This window comes from Chlorocebus sabaeus, chromosome 8 (genome assembly GCF_047675955.1).
Source record: "Chlorocebus sabaeus isolate Y175 chromosome 8, mChlSab1.0.hap1, whole genome shotgun sequence".
In the NCBI taxonomy this organism is placed as follows: domain Eukaryota; kingdom Metazoa; phylum Chordata; class Mammalia; order Primates; family Cercopithecidae; genus Chlorocebus; species Chlorocebus sabaeus.
In genome coordinates, this window is record NC_132911.1 from 137,081,311 (window position 1) to 137,091,098 (window position 9,788).

The following is a 9,788-nucleotide window of genomic DNA, read 5'->3' on the forward strand; positions in this document are numbered from 1 at the left end:
AGCCTTCACCTCCCAGGTTCAAGCGATTCTTCTGCCTCAGCCTTTTGAGTAGCTGGGACTACAAGCGCATGCCACCACACCTAGCTAATATTTGTATTTTTAAGAGATGGGGGTTTCACCATGTGTGCCAGGCTGGTCTTGAACTCCTGACCTCAAGTGGTTCATGTGCCTCAGCCTCCCAAAGTGCTGGGATTATAGGCGTCAGCCACCAAACCTGGCCTTCCTGGTAGACTTTCTATAATCTGAAATGTGCTGATTTTCTCTCTAGGTATCATTTAGCATGTTCTTATTTCCCCTGCATTCTTCCATCTGGAGGCTAGATCAAATTCAGGTTCTTTTTTTGGCTAAGAGTACGTTATAAGTAGTAGTGTGTCGAATTTATTTGAAAGTTGAGCAATGTGGTCTCATGATTCTTTTAATTTTCTCTCTTTTCATGATTATTTCCTACTTACCATTTCTCATTTATTGAATCTTTTTTCCTTTTTTTCTTAAGCAGGTTGGATTATAGTTCATCTATTTTGTCTTGTTTTTCAAATCAATACATGTCAGTTTCACTTATTAGTTTGCTTTCTGCTTTTATCCTTAAAGTTACTTCTCTCAAATCATATATTTCAATGTTCTTTTTCTAACCTTTGTGTCTAATGCATACTTTATTTTATTTAATTTTACATAATTATTTAAGTCTATGAATTTTTCTATGAGCACTTTTTATCTCTATCCATATGTTCGGCTGCATTATTCGTTAGACATTCTGCAGTTTGGGTTTGTATTTCCTTTTTGATCAAAGAGTTATTTAGAAGATAACACTTTTCAGAGTTTCCAAGTAAAAGAGCCTATAGTTTTATTATTAATTTCTAGTCTTATTGAATTATAGTCAGAAAATGCTTTGTATTGTTTTGACATTTTGGAATTTATTAAGGTTTTCTTTTTGGCCTACTATGTTCAGTTGAAGATGTTTTAAAAACATTCGAAAAGGGAGGATGAGGCAGGAGAATTACTTGAACCTGGGAGGCGAAGGTTGCAGTCAAAGTGAGCCGAGATCGTGCCACTGCACTCCAGCCTGGGCAATAAGAGCAAAACTCTGTCTCAAAAAAAAAAAAAAAAAACCTAAAAAATTGAAAAAGGAATATATTCTAGTTTCAGGGTATGGCATTTGAAATATATGCCAAATATAGTTTATACATTATATTTTTAATTCTGTATTTGAATTTTTGGATCTATCAGGGACTTAAACGAAAATGAATTAAATTCTCCTAATAACCAGTGTGTTTTTGTTTCTTCCTCCTTTTAGCTCCTATAATTTGTACTTTATGGCTATTACTACTATTATATTTAGTTATCAATATTTATAGCTTTAATTTTTATCATGAGTTATACCCTTTAGTATTATAAGTTTCCAATTTTGTCTTATTTAATGCTTTTTTTGCAAGAATTCCGCTTTGTCTGATATTAAGATTGTGACCACTGCTTTCTCTTGGTTGCTTTTGCCTGCAAATGTTGCACATCTTTGCATTTTCAATTTGTATGAACCACTTTATTTGATATGTCTAAATGTGATACATTATACATTGAGTTTTTCTCTGTAGTTCAATCTGGGAACTTTTTTCTTTAATAGGAAAGCTAAACTCATTTACAGTGACTGATATGACAAATAACATTTAGTCTTTTTTTGTCATATGATTTTGTGTATTGTTTTCTATTTTAAGAGTTTATTTTTATTTTTATTTTTTATTTATTTATTTATTTTTTTTGAGACGGAGTCTTGCTCTGTAGCCCGGGCTGGACTGCAGTGGCCGGATCTCAGCTCACTGCAAGCTCCGCCTCCCGGGTTTATGCCATTCTCCTGCCTCAGCCTCCGGAGTAGCTGGGACTACAGGCGCCCGCCACCTCGCCCGGCTAGTTTTTTGTATTTTTAGTAGAGACGGGGTTTCACCGTGTTAGCCAGGATGGTCTCGATCTCCTGACCTCGTGATCCGCCCGTCTCGGCCTCCCAAAGTGCTGGGATTACAGGCTTGAGCCACCACACCCGGCCTTATTTTAAGAGTTTAAAAAGTTAACAGGTGACCTCTGTGTGTGTGTGAGTGAGTGATTCTTAAAATTTGGAAAGTTAATATTTTTATTATAATACCTGTCTGCATAATTATATCTTGGTCTATTTCTTTAGTTTCTTTTAGTTCACTCCCATAAGTAATAATAAAATTCACACTCCCTGATCAGATTTCAGTTAAGGCTATTAGTTTTCTTAGCAGTATCTTTTAATTATTAACTATGCTTAGAACTCCACTATTTGATGTGTCAAATGTAAACAATTCTTACACTTCCAACTATTGCAGATGAAGATATCAGCAAAATTACAAAATTTCCCATCCCGCTTTTTGTTAGCTGTATTTGTATTCAGCCCTGTCACCCAAACTCCATCTTTGTTTTAGCCTCAATTTACCAGTTAAATATATTTAAATATATCCATGCTCATAATCAATCTTTTGTCAAAGTTCTCCATGACATTGTGGTGAGCAGAAATTAGGTTCATCTTTCAGTACTTCTTTCCCTCAAAAAGGACTCATGAGAATGTTTCCTGAGTTCTTGCATAGTTAAACCTGTTTGTCTTTAAGACCAGCCTTGCTGGGTATAAATTTTTGTCTCACACATTCTTTTCTTGAAGGCATTGTTGTGTTGTGTCGTTCCACTTTACGTTCTGATATTGAATCTTCTGATATTGGGTTGCTGCGGCCTGTAGAAAATCAGCCTGATTTTTAACCCCTTATTATATGTGACTTGAGCTTTTTACCTGGCTGGCCAAATAATTATTTCTTTACCTTAAGTTCAATAACTTTACAGGCGTATATTATCAGTGTTGACTACTTTGGATCAGTTTTCTCTCATATAGAGCATCCTTTGAATATATAGATTCAAGTCTTCTTTTATTTGAGGAAAATAAGTATGTTAGCCTCAATATTCACAAATTATGTTTAATAGTTTCTACCACATAGGGCGGTTGTGAAGATTCCTGAGCTAATGCATGGGAACCACATGTTTCAGTGTCTAATTTCATCTTCAGAAATAAAATTATCATTATTATTATTGCTATTTTAAAAGTATTGAATGAGTGCCTTCTCTTGGTTAAGCACAAAGTAACGCCAAAAATAGGTAAGTCACACACATTATCCTTAAGTACCCATGTGTGGTCATCATGCGGATTGTGCTTTCATCATGTAAACCCGTAATACCAAAGCGCCCCAAGGAAGGACGCAGGAACCAAGGAGGATCAAAGACGTATTCATGGAAGCAGAGACTTTAATTAAGTTGAATGTTGGCTGTTATTAAATTTTATATGGTAGTGAGATGATGGAATCAAGTGAAAAGTTGTAGGCAGAGGCATTTTAGGCAAAAAGAACTGCATGAACCAAGGCTTGGAGGTGAGAGAGAGCATGGTATGTTTGAGAAACTGCATATGGCTATAGAAAGAAAGAATGATGGGTGGAGAAGTGGGAGAAGCAGATGAAGGCCATGTCTTGCAAAGTCCTGGGAGCCAGGGAGGAGCTGGGTTCCAAGATACAGGATGTGAGGGGCTTCTGCAAGACTATAAACAGAGTGTTCTAGTTAGATGGGGGCTTTATATTGGTAACTCTGACTACAGGATGGACAATGGATTGAGGAGAGTGGCAAGACCAGGAAGGACAGGGAGGGAACAGTTCCACTCATCTAGGTAAGATGTGCTGGTTTTCTGAACCTGAATTACATCTGTATTAGTTAGTTCTCACATTGCTATAAATACCTGAGACTGAGTAATTTGTGAAGAAAAGAAATTTAATTTGTTCATAGTTCTGCAGGAACCTGTACAGGAAACATAGCAACTTCTGCTTCTGGGGAGACCTCAGGAAGCTTAACAAGCATGGTGGAAGGGGCAGGGGAAGCAGTCACAGCTTACATGGCCATAGCAGAAGCAAGAGAGAGGGGTGAGGTGCCACACACTTTTAAACCACTAGATCTCACAATAATTCAGTATTATGAGGACAGGACCAAGGGAGAAATCTGCCCTCGTGATTCAGTCACCTCCCACCAGGTAACATCTCCAACATTAAGGACTACAGTTTGACTTGAGATTTAGGCAGGGAAACAGATCTAATCCATATTATTCCACCCCGACCCCTCCAAATCTCATGTCCTTCTCACATTGCAAAATACAATCATACCTCCCTAATGAGTTCCTCAAAGTCTTCACTCATTCTAGCATTAACTCCAAAGTCTCATTTGAGACAAGGCAAGTCCATTCCACCTATCAGCCTGTAAAATCAAAAACAGGTAGGTTACTTCCAAGATATAATGAAGGTACAGGCATTAGGTAAATACTTCTGTTCCAAATGGTAGAAATTGGCCAAAAGAAAGGAGCTACAGGCCCCATGGAAGTATGAAACCCAGCAGGGTGGTCATTAAACCTTAAAGCACCAAAATAATATCCTTTGACTCTATGTCCCACATCCAGGACACACTGGTGAGGGGTGGCCTCTCAAGGCTTTGCGTAGCTCTGCTCCGGTGGCTCTGCAGGGTTTAGCCTCTGTGGAGGCTCTCACAGACTGATGTTGAATGCCTGTGTCTTTTGCAGCTGCAGGGTGCAAGCTGCCTGTGGATCTGCTATTCTGTTGAATGGTAGCCCCCTTCTCACAGCTCCACTAGGCAGTGCCCCAATGGGGACTCTGTGTGGGGGCTCCAACCCCACATTTCCCCTCTGACTGACCTAGTAGAGGTTCTCTGTGAGGGCTCCATCCCTGCAGCAGACTTCTGCCTAGACATTCAGGCTTTTCCATACATCCTCTGAAATCTAGGCAGAGGCTTCCAAGCCTCAACTCTTGCATTCTGTGCACCCATGGGCTTAACACCACATAGAAGTTGGCAAGGCTTACAGCTTGTACCCTCTGAAGCAGTGGCCCAAGCAGTATCTGGGGCCTTTTAAGCTGAGGCCTCCCAGGATGCAGGGAGCATTGTCCAGAGGTTGTGGAGGGCAGAAGGGCCCTGGGCCTGGCCCACAAAACCATTCTTCACTTCTAGGCCTCCAGATGTGTGATGGAAGGGGCTGCCATGAAGGTCTCTGAAATGCCTTCGAAGCCTTCTCCCCATTATCTTGGCTAATAGCACTGGACTCCTTTTTACTCATGTAAATTTCTGCAGCCTGCTTGAATTTCTCCCCTGTAAATGGGCTTTTTTTTTTTTTTTTTTTTTTTTTTTTGTACCACATGGCCAGGTTGCAAGTTTTTCAAACTTTTATGCTCTGCTTCTTCTTTAAATATAAGTTACAGTTTCAGGTCACTTCTTTGTTCATCCATCTGAACATAAGCTGTTAGAAGCAGCCAGTCCACATCTTAAATACTTTATTGGTTAGACATTTCTTCCCTATACCCTAAATCATCACTCTCAAGTTCAACATTCCACAGATACCTAAAGCAGGGGCACCATGCAGCCAGACTCTCTGCTAAGGTACAGCAAAAGTGCCCTTTACTCTAGTTCCTAATAAGTTCCTCCTCTCCATCTGAGACCTTATCAGTCTGGCCATCTCTGTTCATATTACTATCAGCATTCAGATTGCAACCATTCAACAAGTTTCTAGGATGTTCCCTCATCTTCCTGTCTTCTTCTGAGCCTTCCAAACTCTTCCAAACTCTGTCCATTACTGAGTTTCAAGCCACTTCAACGTATTCAGGTATCTTTTTAGTAATGCCTTACTCCTTGGTACCAATTATCTCTATTAGTTCTTGCACTGCTATAAAGAAATACCTGAGACTAGGTAATTTATAAAGAAAAGGTTTAATTGGCTCACGGTTTTGCAGACTGCATAGGAAGCATAGTGGCTTCTGCTTCTTGGGGCTTCAGACAACTTACAATCATGGTTGTAGGAGGTTAAAGGGAAGGAGGTGAATCTTATATGGCCAGAGCCATAGCAAGAGAGAGCGAGGGAGGTGCCACATACTTTTTTTGTTTGTTTGTTTGCTTTTGTTTTTGAGATGGAGTTTCACTCTTGTTCCCCATGTTGGAGTGCAATGGCGTGATCTCAGCTCACTGCAACCTCTGCCTCCCAGGTTGAAGTGATTCTTCTGTCTCAGCCTCCCAAGTAGCTGGTATTACAGGCATGTGCCACCACACCTGGCTAATTTTGTATTTTTAGTAGAGATGGGGTTTCTCCATGTTGGTCAGGCTGGTCTTGAACTCTCGACCTCAGGTGATCCACCCACCTCGGCCTCCCAAAGTGCTGGGATTGCAGATGTGAGCCACTGCTCTTGGTCATGCCACATACTTTTAAACAACCAGAACTCATGAGAACTCACCATCACAAGGACAGTACCAAGCAGGATATCCACCTCCATGATCCAAACACCTCCCGCCAGGCCCCACCTCCAACCCTGGGGATTACAATTCAACTTGTAATTTGGGCAAGGACACAGATCTAAACCATATCAGCATCTATGTGGATTAGGGCTCCTGCCAGCCCCTCTGCCCCTAGGCTAAGTGCCCTTTGCTGGCTACCTTGTACTTAACTGAACCCTTGGTTCCAGTGGAATGGAGAGTGAACAGCTCTAAGACAAAGGATAACATGACTCAGTTGGTTGACTGAGATAGATGATGAAGAGGAAGAAGTTAAGATGACTCCCTGGGTTTCTGGTTTGAGCAAGTATGAGCCTGGAGAAGCCATTCACAGAGACCAGAAACACCAGGGGAGATGTGGGCCTGCTGTCAGGTGAGTTCAGATGTCTTGGGGACATGGCAACGGAAACACCTTGGAAATGTCCAATAGATGATTGGTTACATATTTCTGGAGCAGGAAAATATCTGATCTGGAGTGATCAGCATATTGTAGGTGGCATCTGAAAGCAGGGCACATATTTTACCTTCTGTAGATTAGAAATGTACTTCCTAAGATATAGTCATAAAATTTCTGGACCCGTGGTTCTTAACCAAGATGATTTTGCCCCTAGGGAATATTTGGCAATATCTGGAGACTTTTTTGGTTACCGTAATTGATGAGAGGGGCTATTGGCATCTGGTAGGAAGGGACCAAAGACGCTGCTAAATATTTCACAATACATAGGGCAGCCCCTTTAACAAAGAACTGTGCTCACATTATCAAAAAAGTGATCTGATACATGAAGCAACAGTGAGATCTGAATGATTAAGCACTCAGTGTGTTACCTGGACAACTGAGATCATATCTCAAATCCCATTTCCCACCTGGGTGACCAGCTAAGAAATTTACTTACTCATCCAGGCTCCAGTTTTCTTATCTTTAAAAACAGGCATAAATCAGGCCAGGCATGGTGGCTCACAGCTGTAATCCCAGCACTTTTGGAGGCCGAGGCAGGCGAATCACTTGAGGTCAGGAGTTCGAGACCAACCTGGTCAAAATGGTGAAATTCCGTCTCTACTAAAAATACAAAAATTAGCCAGGTGTGGTGGAGGGCACCTATAGTCCCAGCTACTCGAGAGGCTGAGGCAAGAGAATCACTTGAACCTGGGAGGCAGATGTTGCAGTGAGCTGAGATTGCGCCACTGCACTGAAGCCTGAGTGACAAGAGCAAAACTCTGTCTCAAAAAAATGTTTTTAAAAAGGCATAATTCATCCTTAACTCATTAATTTTGTAGGATACTTAATTACACATTAAAATGTGTATATAATAAGTACTCAGCCAATGTTAGTTTTTGTTTTTTTTTTTTATCTTACCCTACAAATCTCCTACCTTAGAAATTTAATTTCCGTGGGAAGCTTGGGTGTTCCAACCCTCCTCAACCAGGACCCAGGTGGCAGGTGGTGGCAGACACAGTGGCCTTCAGATCTCATGTCAACTCTTGACTGTACAGCAGGGCTCTCCAACACCTCTGTTCAAAGATGCCTACCCCCCATCCTCCCTCTATTGCATAAATCTGTCTCGTGCTCACCACGGCACTCACCATGATGGTGTTTCTGTTTTTACTAGCTGGCCTGTTGCTTGCTTTCCCTGTAAAGTGTAAGACCAGGAGGAAAGGAGGCCTGTTTGTCTTAGAATACTTTGTGCATAAAACACTGCCTAGAATATCATGGGCACACGATACATATTTTGCACAAGAAATGAATAAATATACAAATAATTCTGCCCCAGTTTAAAAACAAAACAAACAAAAACCTGTCAGAGCAAAGTTATAGTCACAGCCCTCTGTGACTTAGGGCTGAGTGTCTTCAAAGACAGAGATAGAGGTGGGGGAGGTGACCCACTGGCCACAAAGACCCTGCTGGGGGAGCACACACTTAGAGCAGGTCTAGATACAAGGCCAAGCTCCTGGAGCTCAGAGCCCTGCAGGGAGCTGAGAAGAAACTGCAGGAGGGAAGATGCACATAGCTTCACAAACCTCAGAAGGTGCTGTTGGTCTGGCCTTCTTAATATAGAAGAATTTGGAGCTCAGCTCCTGCTTGGTGGAAACTAAAAGAGCATCCACAGATAAGTAAGCCCATTTCCTTGCTGCTCAGGAAAATATCCAGGTCTGCAGACGAGCAAGACCTGCCCAAGCCACAAGAGAGGTAAGGAGAGGGAGGTACCAGGATTGCAGAGAAGGTTTAAAATCACATTTATTTGTTAGAAGGTCATTCCTACTGGCCTTTTAATTCACACCCCTGTTACTAAAATTGCAGCATTGTCTTTCAAAACAGTCCCTTGAATGCAGCATCCTTCACTCTGCGGTGGCTCAAAGCTGTTTCTGAGTCTATCCAGGTTGCTCCAGCGTTGGCTGTCAGGAAGCATTCTCCTCTGCCCAACTCTCAACAAGAACTTATTCATTCATTCATAATTTCCTGAGCATCCCTCCTGTCTGAAAGATGTGGACACAGAGGAGTAAGATGCTGTCCCTGACCTTGAGGAGTTCACAGTCCGCCAATGGAGGAAAACATGGGGGACAGCTTCATGGTGATGGCAATAGGTGGAAAGACATTTGTGGGGTTTCTAACAAGCACAGAAATCTTTATAGAGTTAGAGAAATGGAGGCAGTTGGTCTAAAGAAGCTTGTCCGGAATGCTCAAGTCAAAATGAGAAAGCTGAGAAAACACAGAGTGGCCTCTTAGGTGACTTGAGACTCTCTCATTATGTCGCCCATATAGTTTTCCCTTCTCCTCCAAGGCCCCAGGTAGACGGGCCCCCTGAAGCCATGTCACGTGACTAGGCATGGAGAGCAGAAGTGACTGGTGGCACCTGCCGTTGGCATCTCCAGTGTCCACTCTGCAGGCTCCCCTTTCCTGCTGCAACACTAAGCAGTAATGCTCCTGATGGTGGCGCCCCCACCAGCTTGGGCCCTACAGGTAGGACAAGCGTGTGAGCCCTCACCTGCTCCATGACAGTTACATAGGGAAAGTAAGAAATAAACCTTTATTGGTTAAAGTCACTGAGATTTTGGTTTTTCTTGAAGCATAGTGGAGTGTGTCCTGACTGATACTACCCAACCCCAAATGACCTTACTCACAAAGTCTACAATTTAACATCTAGAAATTTCTTTTTCAGGGTAAAGATTGATACATTTTATTGTATTAGTCAGGCTTAGCTGGTTTAGGTAACAACAAAAATTCCCTAATCGGAGATGGATTTATTTGGTGCTCAGATCAGAGTCAGATTTGAGTCATGCGGCTCTATTCCATACTGTACCTCTGCCATCAGGACACATAGCCTGCAAGGCTGCTGTAACAGGAGAAAAGGGAGGCAGCAGATTGACTTGTAACTGACAAAAGCCACTCTGCTCACGGTCCATTGGCAAGAAATAAACATATGGCCCCAAACTGGATC